The following is a 17616-nucleotide window of genomic DNA, read 5'->3' on the forward strand; positions in this document are numbered from 1 at the left end:
AGCTGAGGTAAGTGAGATTTTCCGTTAATCATTTAAATTCTCTTGTTAGTGGACTGTTACCCTGCGCATCCCAGAAATATGTGTCTACGTAATGTGCAATTAGAGTTTCTGCCACCAAACTGCACAAGCAAATTACAGCCTTTGGATTTGGGTACTATCCATGTCTTCAAAACACACTATAGGAAGACGATTGTGCAGAAGGCATTAACTTTGATGGAGGTTGGGAAAGACCCAGCCTCCTTTAGAGTGTCAATTTTAGATGGTTTGCATTATATTGTGTGCCACCCTCTCCAATTGCTTCCGAAAAGCAGGATTCCTTGAAGCCGACAACAGAAATGGATGTAACGCACCAGACCCGAGTGTTAGTGACAATGGTGAAAAACTGCTTGTTTCACCATGGGAAAAGCTGCAGCTGCAGCATCCCATTCATAATTTCATACACATTGATAATGATGTTGTCGCTCTGGAAAGTGTTTCTGTTGATAATGTGATCGACTTTCACACACAAGTAAATGCAGAAAGTAACACTGACAGTGATAGTGAAGAGGACAATGAGAATCCCTCATTTGCAGTTGTTAATGTAGCAGTGGAAAGAATTAAAAAATATATTTCAGCTCCAGATGTTGATGACAAAGTTTTATATTGTCTTCACGAGCTCAAAAACCTCACTGAAAAAATTCATCAGAAAAAATTAAAACAACTCACAATTTTGGATTTTTTTTGCCCAAAAGTAGTAACTACCGTATCCATTTTCTCATGATTTATAGACCATTGAAATTGAAGGTTAGTATAATAAATAAAAATGGCTTATCAATGCTTTGTATATGTGTGCTTGAAACGCTGAAATGTAGTATGGTTCCCTTCCCTTTAATCTTGATTCTGGATACAGACCGATCTCTATCATAACCCCGATGTCTACGTTGATTTGAAAGTGATAATTTGGCTATGAACTGACAAAGCCAGTAAATGTGAAATAAAGACTACAGCAACAGATTGATCTGTAGTGTAGTGCCACATTTAACACACTTTACAATATTTCACGCACCTATATTTAAAAAATCACAAACGGCTAGATAATTGGCTGGTACTGTATACATCTGCTGATGTCACTTTCGGAGGAAAGTTACACTAAGAATAATGCAGTTTAGAGAGAGCTTTAATGCAGTATACACTTGACCTGCACTTTTCGTAAGCATCAAGTATAGAAACCATCAAGTATAGAAACTAAAACTGCCAATTGCATCACTTTAGCTTTGCAAACACATAAACCAACAAGGCAACTGCTTGGTTTGTGTTATTTTTAATGCGATTTGTTGTGCTAAAGCGTCGGTGAATGTCATGTCACCTGCTAAACACAGCACTAAATTCAGATAACCTTTAGTAAACAATAAACATTCCCTGATCATTCCCTGACGAGTATTTTGTTGCCTATTATCTACATATATCATAAACGGGCCCTATACATAACCAGTAAAACTTAAAAAAGTCATTTCCCACATTTTACATTTTCCTGCAATTCATGCCATTTTTTCAAGTCCCTTGAAAAGTGTAGAAGTGGGATTTTACTGTAGCGGATCGCGTAACTTCTGCGCTTTTCTGTAACCACAGCAATTACTTTTGATGAAAGTAGAGTTCATATGGAGAAACATAAAAATTACGTAGATATTGGCATTTTGTGCTCAACAAAATGTTCATCATCATGCTCAAATGCAAGTGTTTTCTGTTATTACAGATAAATGTGATAATCATTTCTGAAATTAATGGAAACATGTCACGTTCAAGTTCAATGAAGTACTGAAACAAAGTGATACACTTTTTGTTATGGAAATTGTGTTTCCTAGGCCTATATGGTAAATCTGTATTGTTTTCTTTAGTTTTACTACAGTATCCCCCTGCTTTTACGTTACAGATCTACAATTTTCAAATAACATCTGAATTAAACACTGCCAATGTCAGCCTTTTCATCTTTTTGTTGAGGTAATTGTGTTTTCTAGTGTTATATGATAAATCTGTATGGTTTTCTTCAGTTTTACTCCAACATCCCTCTATTTTATGTTACAAATCAACAATTTTCAGATAAAATCTGAATTAAAAATTGATGTAAGTTTTTTTGTCGATACTGTTTATTCTTATGTAGCAGACAGGAGGATAACCACATAGAAAAAACATGTTCCATATGTTACCTATCCATTAACATATCCTCAGTCAATTTCTAGATGGAAAACCGCTTCCAGTTTATGGGGCAGCAAGACACCATTTGCATATGTAAAGAAGTGACCGTTACGAGGTAACACCCGATAGGTATGTAACACACATGATGTACAGTTAATGTGGGTACAACCTTACCTGACCAAAGCTAGGAAAACTGCCACACAGACTACGCATGCTGCTGGTAGCCTATGGTAGTTTCACAACTCCAGTTACCAATCATGAAAACAATATGCTCTGGGCTTATTGTCTAACTCATTAGCGTAAGAGTGAAGCTTGTTATAAACATACCACAATACAAAGCAAGTCATGTTAGATAAATATTACTGTCATTATAGAAACAATTCGAATCCTCATTTTGACACCTAATATAAGCATAAAATTTCAAAATGGATAATACCTGCAACAACATTAACTTATTAACAGTAACAGCCAATTTCCCTCCATGTATCACTGCAGGTGATGGTAACAATATCAGCAAAAACAATCTGTACCATAGTCCATTTTACATAATATATGGGAGGCACAACAGCAAATGTCAGGTGCTACATTTCAGTACCTCCAGTACAGTGGTTTCTCACATACTGGTCACTCAAAGCAGTACGGCCTACCACATAGAAACCTCCCCTCGAACTGGTCGAGCTGCTCTTTGGAGATGACGACCTCGATGTAGACTTACCGCTCCTACTGCGGGACGGTGTTCACACCGACGACGGCCACCTCCTCATACAGCTGGTGGGATTCCTAGGAGGACACACTGACGGCCATCGAGGTCCTAGCCACTGCGCGCATAACAGCCCCTCTATCTTCTTTCAGAGAGCATCCAACCCAGCTGTGTGTGTGGCATAGACCGGCAGACAGACAGTCCCGCACTCACTGGCCATTTCTGTGTGTAACTGGTGACAGAAGACAGATCCAGGTACTAATCATATACAAGCGAGACATATAATGCAAATGACAGATGAACGAAGGAGGTTTTGATGTACCATCCTCTGGGAAGAAAAATAAGAGGAAGACTGAAGGTTGCCTGGTTACACGGAGTAAAGGAGACAAAGAGAAATACAGTGTAACCCCACTTTTACATTCCCGGAATTAATGTTTCTCCCACTGTTTAAATTTTTTTTTATCTCTCCCATCAAATTTCTTACGTTCACAATGTTAATTTGCTCCCTATTTTGCGTGAACATATGTATAATTTTCCCCCAATTTACAATTTATGAAACAATGTTCATGTAAAGAAAACCGATTAAATTGGCTAAAATGACACTGGCCTTCAAGTAATGTTTTCAAATGTTAAGCAATGATGTTACTTGACACCAGAGTGCTCTACTCAACAGATCTGAACTGATAAATGCCAGAAAATTTGTGGTTTATCTCCTGTTGCCACCAAGCTCTCCTTGATGTCGTAGCTGATAGGAATAACTAATAACTAATAGGTTCGTTCGAATAATGACCGATCACAACAGTTTACAAACTGCCTCTAATGCACATTCACAACTTCGTGATCAGAATAATACCTCGGACACACATTTGTTGCCTAGCAGGCAACAGCATATTTCATATTTTCATTGTCTGGCCACGTGTAGCACTAGTTCAGACCTTTTTGCGCTGCTCAAATGTTTCTTGTTTAAACAATGAAACACTGCACCTGTTACCAATCTTTTCATGGTTAGTAAAACACATTTCGTGGATTTGTTCTCATTGTCAAGGGCAAATACTTCTGGAAGTATTTTTTGTGAGGTTTCACACACAAACAATGTAAGTGATGGTTTACATGTGTATGTGGTTTTCTGCGTAATGGAGGAGGAACAATACCTTATAACCTTAAAAAAACAACTAAAGTGCAAGAGACAAAAAACACTTAAAATGCAAACCTCACACAAAACACTTACATAAATATTTGCACTTGACAATGAGAATAAATTCTCGAAAAGTGTCGAGCTAAGCATGAAAAACTACATGAATGGTAGAGTGTTTCATTCTTAAGTAATGAATGACACAGTTGCAGACTTTCAAAAAACATCGATAGTGATTATAAGTCAAATGTTTCTACTTCCCAGACAGTTACCCATTCCACTTACATCAGCGGCTAAAGAGAGTACTGGATAATAAACAGGTCCCTGATGAGTATTTTGATGCCTAATGTGTACCTATATCACACATAAGCTATGAAAATGCGAAGGGAGTATCATATTTGTAACTTTCACCACTTTAAACATTATTTCCCACATTTTACACTGCTTTTTAAAGTTCCATGAAAAATGTAAAAGCAGAGTTTCACTGTGCAAGAAGAGGGGAAAGCATGGTTAGATGTAAACTTATGGCGACAGATAGTGGATGCAACATCAGTTGTTGGGACCCCATATATGAGACAGAGTCTCCTTTCAGCTCAAGTTTAAAATTTTATGTAATGCACAACATACTGCTAGAGTATTTAGTATGATCTCTTATTACTACATGTCAGTGTTGTGTTATTCTGAATGCTGTTCTGGCTCAATCTACTTTGACCCTGTGTCACGAAATAATGCAAATTAATGATGTCTTAAACAAGAGTTTGGTAAGGATTCATACAGCTTAACCACAGCAACAAACAAAAGAGCTTCTGACCAAGTCAATCTTATTTGTCCCTACTACAACGTTTTGGAGCAACTCAGGACTGAGACCAACAGATTTGAGTGTCTTGACCACACTGACAGCCTGTCTTCCAAGCCATGACAGATGACGTCCTGGATAAGGAAGAAGTGTAGAGATGCAAGGGGTACCAAATTTGTCATAAAAGTCTATAAATTACTCAACTGATAGTATTTTTCAGTACTGGTTGCAAGCTGCAGACAGTTGCAACTGTTCACAACAAATACCAAAAAATTGTAAATTTGTAATAATGTGTATTCTAAATAATTCTAATTGTTATAATAGAGGGAAACATTCCACGTAGGAAAAATATATCTAAAAACAAAGATGAGGTGACTTACCAAATGAAAGTGCTGGCAGGTCGACAGACACACAAACAAACACAAACATACGCACAAAATTCAAGCTTTCGCAACAAACTGTTGCCTCATCAGGAAAGAGGGAAGGAGAGGGAAAGACGAAAGGATGTGGACTTCCTCAAATCCTGCCCTGAAATGAGATCCATCCTTCATGAAATCCTCCCCACTCCACCAAGAGTGTCATTCCGCCGTCCACCTAACCTTCGTAACCTCTTAGTTCATCCCTATGAAATCCCCAAACCACCTTCCCTACCCTCTGGCTCCTACCCTTGTAACCGCCCCCGGTGTAAAACCTGTCCCATGCACCCTCCCACCACCACCTACTCCAGTCCTGTAACCCGGAAGGTGTACACCATCAAAGGCAGAGCCACGTGTGAAAGCACCCACGTGATCTACCAACTGACCTGCCTACACTGTGACGCATTCTATGTGGGAATGTCCAGCAACAAACTGTCCATTCGCATGAATGGACACAGGCAGACAGTGTTTGTTGGTAATGAGGATCACCCTGTGGCTAAACATGCCTTGGTGCACGGCCAGCACATCTTGGCACAGTGTTACACTGTCCGGGTTATCTGGATACTTTCCACTAACACCACCTATCCGAACTCCGGAGATGGGAACTTGCTCTTCAATATATCCTCTCTTCCCGTTATCCACCAGGCCTCAATCTCCGCTAATTTCAAGTTGCCGCCACTCATACCTCACCTGTCATTCAACAACATCTTTGCCTCTGCACTTCTGCCTCGACTGACATCTCTGCCCAAACTCTTTGTCTTTAAATATGTCTGCTTGTGTCTGTATATGTGTGGATGGATATATATGTGTGTGTGTGTGTGTGTGTGTGTGTGTGTGGGTGTGTGTATACCCGTCCTTTTTTCCCCCTAAGGTAAGTCTTTCCGCTCCCGAGATTGGAATGACTCCTTACCCTCTCCCTTAAAACCCACATCCTTTCGTCTTTCCCTCTCCTTCCCTCTTTCCTGATGAGGCAACAGTTTGTTGCGAAAGCTTGAATTTTGTGTGTATGTTTGTGTTTGTTTGTGTGTGTGTCGACCTGCCAGCACTTTCATTTGGTAAGTCACATCATCTTTATTTTTAGATATATTTTTCCTATGTGGAATGTTTCCCTCTATTATAACCATATCATTAATTTGAACCCAACAATTACGTTTGTTATTGTCGCTGTTGCATTTCGAAATCTTTCCTGTCGTCTTATTTTCTCTTTCTTTTCTCTTTCTGTTTTTACCAGTAGTCTCCACTTTGTATTCACCTTCCCCTTTTTACCGTAATACAATTTTATCCCGCCTATATATACTCAGTAATACGTAACCCACTTCCAAACCATAACCAAACAATTTTTATTTTCCACTTTCAACACTACCGCTGCTATAAAATCCACCGTTTCTAGTTCAATAACAGCTGCTTTCACGTATTAAACAACCATTTTGGCTAGTTCTAATAACTTTCACTTTATTTCCACTTCCGTTTTTCGCACATCACTGATCATTTTTAGCCGCTCCCCACAGGTTTTAACGTCATTATTTCTTCGTCAGACAATTGTTAGCCCCATTTTCGTAATCTTTCACCACAACACCACTCCTTTTAATACATTCACACGTTTTTTCGAAATTTTCCCGAATTTCCCCGTCCTTTAACGTGTTTTAGCGGCAACACAACCACCTAACCTTCATGCACATCACTGTCTACCAACCCAAGTTCACCACAGGATCAACTTAACCAACACTTTTTCGCCTTTTTTCATACCAGATCTCCAGTTACTTTCTAGTTCACCCTTATCTCTCCCCATATATTTTTATCTTTCATTTTCATTTAAACCTCATGTTACACTTTCCACCTTCTAATACCATGTCACCCTCACAACACCCCCACAACGACCCCATTAAGTTTTATTTACATTCCCTTCGCAAACATGCCTTCACCCTATCCAGATTACGCTCGCATATTTTATTTTCTCAGGCTTGTCTGACATTTGGCATAACCCCCAAAGGACTCACACTTAAAGTTCCCATCTCTGGCTGCAACCCTTCTTTCCATCAGTCCCTATACCAGTTCCAAACTGAACAATCCATTGCCCTCACCCACCTAATCCTTCACCTACACATCAACTCAGCCAATGAACACACCCGTCAACTCCTATCCTTAATAAAAGTCCTCAATCTTTCCTCTCCCACATCCACACCGGCTATTCAGAGCATCCTCCTACAGGCCAACCGCAAATTAGAACAGCATGCCACCCTTCACCTCAAAAAACTATCCAATCTCCTGGTTTCCCACCTCCGGAAAGGCAACTCACTCACCCTTCACAACCTTTCCAGCAAACCTCAACCACCTCTCATTGCACACAAACCCAGTCTCTCCCATCTACTCAGTCTCCCACTTCCAGCTCCACTCCCTCCAAAACCTCAAAATTCCAATCAACACAATCTGGCACCACAACACCCTAATTCAGTAGTTAACCTTTCCTCCAAACCTCTCTCCCAATCCGAAACCTCTGTCCTATCCAAAGGCCTCACCTTCAGCCCCACTCCCAGATTCAACCAAACAGCCCTCGTCACAGATTTACTGTCCTACACTCGTACTCTCTGCTGGAAGTATCACTTTGCCACGAAGAAAAATGATCCTAATCCTACCCCTAATGATCCAACTCCGCAAGACACTATCCAAATTGAACCCTGCCTGGAACAGTTCCGTCCTCCGTCACAGCGGGACCCACCTCCTCTTCCTCAAAATCACCCTCTCCAAACCTTCCAGGAATTTCTGACTTCCAGCCTTGCCTCTCAATCCTTCTTAAAAAACCTTAATCCTACTCCCAACATCACCACTGCTGAAGCCCAGGCTATCCGTGATCTGAAGGCTGACCGGTCCATCGTCATTCTTCCGGCGGACAAGGGTTCCACGACCGTGGTACTTGATCGTCGGGAGTATGTGGCTGAGGGACTGCGTCAGCTTTCAGACAACAACACATACAAAGTTTGCCAAGGTAATCCCATTCCTGATGTCCAGGCGGAGCTTCAAGGAATCCTCAGAACCTTAGGCCCCCTACAAAACCTTTCACCTGACTCCATCAACCTCCTGACCCCACCGACACCCCGCACCCCTACCTTCTACCTAAAATTCACAAACCCAATCAACCCGGCCGTCCCATTGTAGCTGGTTACCAAGCCCCCACAGAATGTATCTCTGCCTACGTAGATCAACACCTCCAGCCCATTACGTGCAGTCTCCCATCCTTCATCAAAGACACCAACCACTTTCTCGAACGCCTGGAATCCTTACCCAATCTGTTACCCCCAGAAACCATCCTTGTAACCATTGATGCCACTTCCTTATACACAAATATCCCGCACGTCCAGGGCCTCGCTGCGATGGAGCACTTCCTTTCACGCCGATCACCTGCCACCCTACCTAAAACCTCTTTCCTCATTACCTTAGCCAGCTTCATCCTGACCCACAACTTCTTCACTTTTGAAGGCCAGACATACCAACAATTAAAGGGAACAGCCATGGGTACCAGGATGGCCCCTTCGTACGCCAACCTACTCATGGGTCGCTTAGAGGAAGCCTTCTTGGTTACCCAGGCCTGCCAACCCAAAGTTTGGTACAGATTTATTGATGACATCTTCATGATCTGGACTCACAGTGAAGAAGAACTCCAGAATTTCCTCTCCAACCTCAACTCCTTTGGTTCCATCAGATTCACCTGGTCCTACTCCAAATCCCATGCCACTTTCCTTGATGTTGACCTCCACCTGTCCAATGGCCAGCTTCACACGTCCGTCCACATCAAACCCACCAACAAGCAACAGTACCTCCATTACGACAGCTGCCACCCATTCCACATCAAACGGTCCCTTCCCTACAGCCTAGGTCTTCGTGGCAAACGAATCTGCTCCAGTCCGGAATCCCTGAAGCATTACACCAACAACCTGACAACAGCTTTCGCATCCCGCAACTACCCTCCCAACCTGGTACAGAAGCAAATAACCAGAGCCACTTCCTCATCCTCTCAAACCCAGAACCTTCCACAGAAGAACCACAAAAGTGCCCCACTTGTGACAGGATACTTTCCGGGACTGGATCAGATTCTGAATGTGGCTCTCCAGCAGGGATACGACTTCCTCAAATCCTGCCCTGAAATGAGATCCATCCTTCATGAAATCCTCCCCACTCCACCAAGAGTGTCATTCCGCCGTCCACCTAACCTTCGTAACCTCTTAGTTCATCCCTATGAAATCCCCAAACCACCTTCCCTACCCTCTGGCTCCTACCCTTGTAACCGCCCCCGGTGTAAAACCTGTCCCATGCACCCTCCCACCACCACCTACTCCAGTCCTGTAACCCGGAAGGTTTACACGATCAAAGGCAGAGCCACGTGTGAAAGCACTCATGTGATCTACCAACTGACCTGCCTACACTGTGACGCATTCTATGTGGGAATGACCAGCAACAAACTGTCCATTCGCATGAATGGACACAGGCAGACAGTGTTTGTTGGTAATGAGGATCACCCTGTGGCTAAAAATGCCTTGGTGCACGGCCAGCACATCTTGGCACAGTGTTACACCGTCCGGATTATCTGGATACTTCCCACTAACACCAACCTATCTGAACTCCGGAGATGGGAACTTGCTCTTCAGTATATCCTCTCTTCCCGTTATCCACCAGGCCTCAATCTCCGCTAATTTCAAGTTGCTGCCACTCATACCTCACCTGTCATTCAACAACATCTTTGCCTCTGCACTTCTGCCTCGACTGACATCTCTGCCCAAACTCTTTGTCTTTAAATATGTCTGCTTGTGTCTGTATATGTGTGGATGGATATGTGTGTGTGTGTGTGTGTGTGTGTGCGCGCGAGTGTATACCCGTCCTTTTTTCCCCCTAAGGTAAGTCTTTCCGCTCCCGGGATTGGAATGACTCCTTACCCTCTCCCTAAAACCCACATCCTTTCGTTTTTCCCTCTCCTTCCCTCTTTCCTGATGAGGCAACGGTTTGTTGCGAAAGCTTGAATTTTGTGTGTATGTTTGTGTGTCTGTCGACCTGCCAGCACTTTCATTTGGTAAGTCACATCATCTTTGTTTTTAGATATAATTCTAATTGTTGTCATACGTGGTACTGACAAACCACAAAAAGTGATTTTTATGTTAAAGAACAGTTTTACAGAACAAAATGTCAAAAGACCCGTTTGACAATTCCAAAGACAACACCACAACTAAAGATCGTATATAAGTGCCTTGTATCTTAGTCCAGAATGTTTGGTTCATAAGAACACAAGCTCCTTGTAAACAATAGCCAGTAGTTATCTGAAGATGGTCAAATAGCCGAAAACTAGTTCACACAAATAAAAATCAGTAGAGCAAAAAAGTGCGCAAGTGTTATTCAACCCTCAATATGGAATTGTTCTATCAAGAAGCTACAGCAGAATCCATAAATAAGAACAACAGATATACATAACAGAGACTTTAGTCATGAATAATATATTCTCCTTCAATATTTACAACAGTCTTACAATGGTGGGTCAGTTTTAAAATCCACATCTATAGAAATCGTGGGTTTGAGGTGAAAAATTCACCGAGCCACATTTGCAGCGCATTTTCATCCAGAAAGGAAGTTCCTTGAAAATTGTTCAATAGATAGCAGAAAACAGGAAAATCTCAGGGCGCAAGATTAGGTGAATAAGGTAGCTGCAGAACGATTTCCAAACCAATTCCTTTACAGTGTTTTTGTCAGTCTAGCAGAATTCGGGCAGGCATTATTGTGAAGCAGTATCACTTCCTGCGGTCTTCCTGGTTGTTGTTCTTGGACTGATCTCAGTGACATTTCAGCTGTCGACAATAAATGTCAGCAGTGATCATTGCATCTTGGGAAAGCAATTTGTAGTACACCATACCGTCGTCGGTCTACCAGATTCATAATGTTATTATTTGTGGACGCATGCAGGTCTTTGTACAGGGAGTTGCTGCTTTGTTTGGGCTCAACCATTCTTTTCTTTTTCTTATGTTAGCACAAATACATCATTTCTTCTCACCAGTGACAATATAGGACAAGAATGGTCAGTGCCATTCAAGAGCCAACTGATGACAGCAAGCAGAGATGCATATATGGCCACCCACAGATTTTTGTGATTTTGGCTTAGAGCACGCAGTACCCACTCACCCAATTTTTGAACCTTACCCGTTGCATGTTGCACAATGGTGGAATGACCACGGTTCATCACATTTGCCAGTTCTCGAGTACACTGATGCGAATAGTTGTGGGTTAATGTGTTTAAACGATGTTCATCAAATCTTAAGGTCTTACTGGATGTGGAGAGTCGCCAACATCAAAACATTCCTCCTTAAAACGAGAAAACCATTTTCCTGCTGTGCCCTGTCCAATGGCAATACCCCATACACGGGGCATATATTTCTGGCTGCCTCCGCTGCTGGCACCCTCTACTGAACTCGAACAGAAGAATATATCTGTAATGTTCCTACATCTCTGCTTGGCATTCCATTTTCTAGCATCCATGTCTCCACTTGCTATCTCCAAACGATGAAATAACAACACAAAAACTCAAATACAGACAATGAACTACAAATAAAAAATGGCAATTGATAAATAAACCCACAGCAACCACAATCCCACCACATGAAACAAAAACATTACAAACTTATGCATCACCTTAACATTACAAGAGAATTCAGTATGAGCTCTTAATATTACATGACAATGTTGCGTTACTGTGAATGCTGTTCTGATGCAATCTACTTTGATCCTAATGTCACGGAATAACAAAAGTTACTGATGCGTTAGACAAACAGCTATGCAAGAATTCATACAACTTAACCTTAGGAGGAGAAAACAGTTCTTACCAAGTGAATCTCATTCTTCACTACTGTGACTTTTTGAGCAGCTCTGGACTGAGATTAAGAGACTTGGTGACTTAAGTGTCTTGTCCAAAGTGACAGTCTGCCCTCTGAGTCACGACAGCTGACGTATAGGACATGGAATATATCTACCAACATTGCATCCTCCAGCGTAGTGTGAAATGGCTATAGCAGCTGCTTTGGCATATCCATAGAAATGTACTGTACCAATGTCCAGCACCTGCAACATGATATTCAACACATACTTCGTAACACATCCACGAAACTCAACACTTTAACATTATTTATAACGAACAAGAAAAGTCAAATACAGGAACTGACAAAGAAAAGTGGACCTCAGTCAGGTAGCAGCATGAGGAACGAGAGAGAGAGAGAGAGAGAGAGAGAGAGAGAGAGAGAGAGAGAGAGAGAGAGAGAGAGAGATGATGTAATAAGGATCCCTGGCATAGAGAAATAACTGAAAGAGTTGAAAACAAATAAGCTGTCAGGGTCAGACAGAATCCCAATTCAGTTTTACAGATAATACTCTACAGCACTGGCCTCTCACTTTGCTTAAATTTATTGTGAATCGCCCAACCAGTAGCAAGTCCCACATGACTGAAAATAGAGCAGGTGACAGCTGTATTTAAGAAGAGTAAAAGAATGGACCAGTAAAATTAAAGACCAATACCATTGACATAAGTTGGCTGTATGATTCTAGAACATATTCTGAGTTCAAATGCAATAAATTTCTTATTGACTGAAACACTGATGTCCACACACCACCACAGTTTTAGAAAGCATCGCTCATGTGAAATTTGCCCTATTCTCACGTGATATACTGCAAATTATGGACAACGGGCAATTGGTAGATACCATATTTCCAGATTTCCAAAAAGCACTGACACGATCCCCCACTGCAGACAGTTAATGAACGCACAAACATACGGAATAGGTTCTCAGATGAGTGGTTCAAAGAATTCTTAATTAATAGAACTCGGAATGTTGTGCTCGATAGAGAGTTTTCATCAGAGATAATGATATCGTTAGCAGTGTCTGAGGGCAGTGTAACTTGACCACTATTATTAACTATATGCTTAAATGATCTGGTGGACAGGAAGGCAGCAATTTGCAGTTGTTTGCTGACAATACTGTGGTTTATGGAAAGATGTTGCTGATGAGTGACTGTAGGATGGTACGACAAAATTCCTAGTTGGTGTGATGAATGCCAACCGGTTCTAAATATAGAAAAATGAAAGTTAACATGGATAAGTAGGAGAAACAAACCAGTAATGTTTGGATACAGCATTTGTCATATCCTACTTGACACAGTGCCATTGTTTAAATATCTGGGCATAACATTGAAAAGCAACATAAAATGGAACAAAAATGACCAAAAATCGTATATGTAACGGTCGAACATTACGATAGTCGATATACAAATAACAAAGAAGTAATTTTTCATAATATTTAACTACAAATCAACACTTTGTGGCGTTTTGTCATAAAAATTGCTGCTAATTGTCGTCTCTTGCCAAATGTTACACTTCTAGGTCAAATGTGAAGTGCCCACAATGACCTATAAGTGAGTTATCGATTACCAAAATATCTAACAGAAATTGTTGTAATTGTCAATTGCAATGACTTTTGGAAGCTTCTAGTTTGTACAGAATGAAGGGGCCAGACACCTTCGTACGTGACAAATTTCCACTCGATAGCACCACTCAGTTGTCAGAGAAGACGTGATATGTAATGGTCGAACATTATGATACATGATATACAAATGACAAAGAAGGCACTTTTTCATAAGATTTAACTACAAATAAACACTATTCGAGTTTTGTCATAACTATTGCTGCTAATCCTCATCTCTTGCCAAATATTACGCTCCAAGATCAAGTGGGAAGCGCCTACAATGACCGATAAGTGAGTTATCAGTTACCAAAATATCTAACAGAAATCGCTGTACTTGTCGATTGTAATGATTTAGAACCTTCTATTTTGAACTTGACAAAGGGACTAGACACCTTAGTACGTGACATAAATTTCCACTCTGCATGTGAAGATTGTGGTAGAGAAGGTGAATGGTTAATTTTTATTTATTGGGTGAATTTTTAAGGAAAGTGTGATTCATCTGTAAAGGAGACCACAAAGAGGACCATAGTGTGACCCATTCTTGAATACTGTTCGAGTGTTTGGGATTCACATCGAGTCAGATTAAAGGAAGACATTGAAGCAATTCAGAGGTGGACTGTTAGATTTGTTACTGGTAGGATCGAACAACTTGCAAGTGTTACAGAGTTGCTTCGGAAACTCAAATGGGAATCACTGGACGGAAAGTGTCATTCTTTTTAAGGAACACTTTTGAAAAAATTTAAAGAATCGGCATTTGAGACTGACTGCACAATGATTCTCCTGTCGCCATGCATGTAACAACCATGAAGATAAGATTACAGAGATTAGAACTCGTACAGATGCATATAGACAGTTGTTTTTCCCTTGCTCTGTCTGAAAGTGGAACAGGAAAGTAAATGACTTCTTGTGGTATAGGGTACCCTCCACCACGCACCATACGGTGGCTTGCAGAGTACGTATGTAGATGCAGAGATAGGGAATTCTAGCTCTAAAGAAGGGAATTTTGTCTTTGCCTGCTAGCTAATGAATTTTCTGTGTATCAGCACTTCTCCATTTTATTACAATGTTCAATCTAGATACCTTATACTTTTAGTTTCTACACTTCACAAAATATTTGTGATCTAAGACTGTCAAATAATGATTGCTAGATCTTACACAGAGAGAGATATGTAATTATATTTGAGGACACACTCTTGCAAGTAAAAGATGCTTTTTAGTGTTATGAAGAATTACTAGAACCATCGTAAATACACAAATACACAAATACACCTGTAAAGAAACTCATATAAGCTGCTGTTTAAAAAAAAAAAAAAAAAAAAACTCCTTGCACTGCCTTACTTATGTCTTGAAGATCACATCATTTTGAACCAAGTCCAGCTTGTTCATAGAGACCAGGATGTTCATCCACAGAATACCACACAAAAATCTGCTACTGTGAAGAGAGTATGCATACACAAAAATGAAGAAAAATCAGTCATGATAAGCAGGGGTAAAGCTTCACAAGAAATAACCTGACCAATTTAAGCAATACAAAAAATTATGCACTTTGAAATTACTCTTACAAGGCACCTTCTCAACATTTTTTCTCTTGTGGTACATAAACTGTAAAGTGGGAACATTCTTGTACCTATTCAAGTAATGACACATACTGCTAACAGCTAGTAGTAAGATTGTTAAGATAATGTACTATATTAGCAAACCCAGCAATGCTTCACAATTGCTAAATATGTTTTGGAATTGGATATACATCATAAATTTCTCTCCGCCCCCCCCCCCCCCCCTTTCTGTCTGTCCTCCTCCTCCTCCTCCCCCTGTCTCTGTCCCTCACCTCCTCCCACTTCTGCACATACATTCCCCCCCCCCCATCATCTAACTCCTCTTACTGACCTTGAGCCTTGTTTATTGTCATTGTGAATGAAATCATGATTGGGAACTGAAAGAGACTTTGGTCATCACTAATATATTCTCTTTCACTATTCACAACAGCCTGCGAATGCTGGGGTAACTTCTCAATTCTGCAAATGCAGAAATCACATGGTTTTGAAGTGAAGAATTCATTGAGTAATGTTCAGGGTGCATTTTCACCTGGAAAGGAAGTTCCTTGAAGATTTTTCAATAGAGAGTGGAAAAGGTGAAAATCTGAGAGCACAAAATCAGGTGAATAAGGTAGGTGCAGAATAACTTCCCTACCCAACTCCTGTATAGTGTTTTTGTCAGTTTAGCAGAATGCGGGTAGGCATTATAGTGGAGTAGTATTGTTGACAATAAACGTCACTAGTGATTGTTACAGTGGGGAAGCAATCTGTAGTGCACCACATCATCACGGTACCACCAGAGGCATAACATTATCTTTTGTGGACACATGCAGGCCTTTGTTGCTGCTGGCATAACGCAGCAACTGACAGATTGAACATGTCTTTGTTGACATGACCTACAAAAGATTTAATGAAGCTTGCAAATCTTCCCAATGAAACCTCTGAGCAGCATCTTTAACAACAAACCAATAATTATCAGCACAGTCTTTGGAACATAAATTAAGAAACCAATTACAGGCTTGGGAACCTGGCATGTATTGTGTGAACACTATGGTGATGGGGTTGCCGGATCAAATCCTTGAATAGATAGTGACAAAGTCACCATACACCAACACAATATAGTGAGATATTACTTGTCGATCTAAAAATAAAAACCACATGCACAGAACATGGACAACAGGTTGCTTCAATGTAGTCAATTGTCATGGCGGTACATTCCCTCACACTTGTTTATCATTTTCAGGTACTGTTAGTGCACACTGGAAAATCGAACGCGATTTTCTGGATTCTTGAAAATGTGCACTTTCCAACTGTGACTAGTTTGAAATCAATTGTGGAAAACAAATTTTCTAAGATCGAACTTAATGTGATCTATTCTTGTAATTTTTATGAAAATTGGGTTTGAACTCATTTTGTAGAAATTTGGAAAGCAGTGCTTGAATGATATTTTATCCTGATAAACCTTATGTTGCCAAGTTATTGTGTACAAGTTTCACATGTACTATTTTTGCAGCTACTTACGTCAATTTATGAAGCATTCTTACATATATTGGAAATTACACCCATTTTTCTGGGAGGGGGGTTAAACCTGTTGTTTAGAATGAGACTGGTTTTGAAGCTTTAATAGAAAACAGTCTTTGTAAAAAGGATGTTGAATATACACTATTTTCACAAAAATCAACATGACTTTGACAAATTAGTAGATTATTGGAAAATAGTAGATGAATGGATTTTTGTGTTCCACATCCTTGCACTACAGAGGTATGCTTATTAAGTTTCATATTCAGCAGGCATTCAACATTTTCTTCATGCTACAATTTTCAAGCACAATTTTCATTCAGATTATGTAGCCCTGTTAGTCCGTGTTGGATAATCAAATATACTCTGTCAAATATACTCTGTTTTATTATTCAAATCATGGTCTTTCCAACGAGCCAAGTTTGGAGTTTTATAATATAGTTCTTTTGCAACAAAGTTGACAGTACCATACTTTTGGCCTTTTCCCAACATCTTCAAATTTGCGCTTAATTTATTCAGTATAGGAAAGTGGTACATAAATGAAACTTTAAATTTGAGAACCTTTTGCTGTTAGGTTACTACATGCCAAGTGTCATATTCTTCATACTTTTAGGCCCTGAGATGTAAGAATCCAGAATTTGAAGTTTTTTCTGGTGCTGATATTTTTTTTGCCAGGTTTTTCAAGCAATTTTGCCTAAAACTTTTTGGCTAAGTATCATTCATAAAATTCTTTTCATTGTTATGCTTAAGAGAATGTACAAAATGTACAACATAGCTAAATTTCATTTGTGGTAACAAAATTTTGCCCAAAATATAACAGCTCAAAGGCACCAGAAATTCACACTCTTTCTGCACAAAGTCGCA

At 40.3% G+C, this 17616-nt stretch overlaps 1 long non-coding RNA gene across 2 annotated transcripts in view; it reads right to left on the reverse strand.

Annotated features, from left to right (window-relative positions):
• Window positions 1-2052: 2052 nt before the first annotated feature.
• Window positions 2053-17616, reverse strand: part of LOC124718895 — a 31709-nt gene continuing 16145 nt past the window's right edge. Inside the window, exons 5-6 of one of the 2 annotated variants that reach the window (XR_007005933.1) lie at window positions 12071-12305; window positions 2053-3104 (exon numbers count right to left, since the gene is read on the reverse strand). This is a non-coding gene — a long non-coding RNA (uncharacterized LOC124718895). The remainder of the gene's footprint in view (window positions 3105-12070; window positions 12306-17616) is intronic. The other variant, XR_007005932.1, reaches the window with a different exon arrangement.

Source organism: Schistocerca piceifrons, chromosome 10 (assembly GCF_021461385.2).
Source record: "Schistocerca piceifrons isolate TAMUIC-IGC-003096 chromosome 10, iqSchPice1.1, whole genome shotgun sequence".
Lineage (NCBI taxonomy): Eukaryota > Metazoa > Arthropoda > Insecta > Orthoptera > Acrididae > Schistocerca > Schistocerca piceifrons.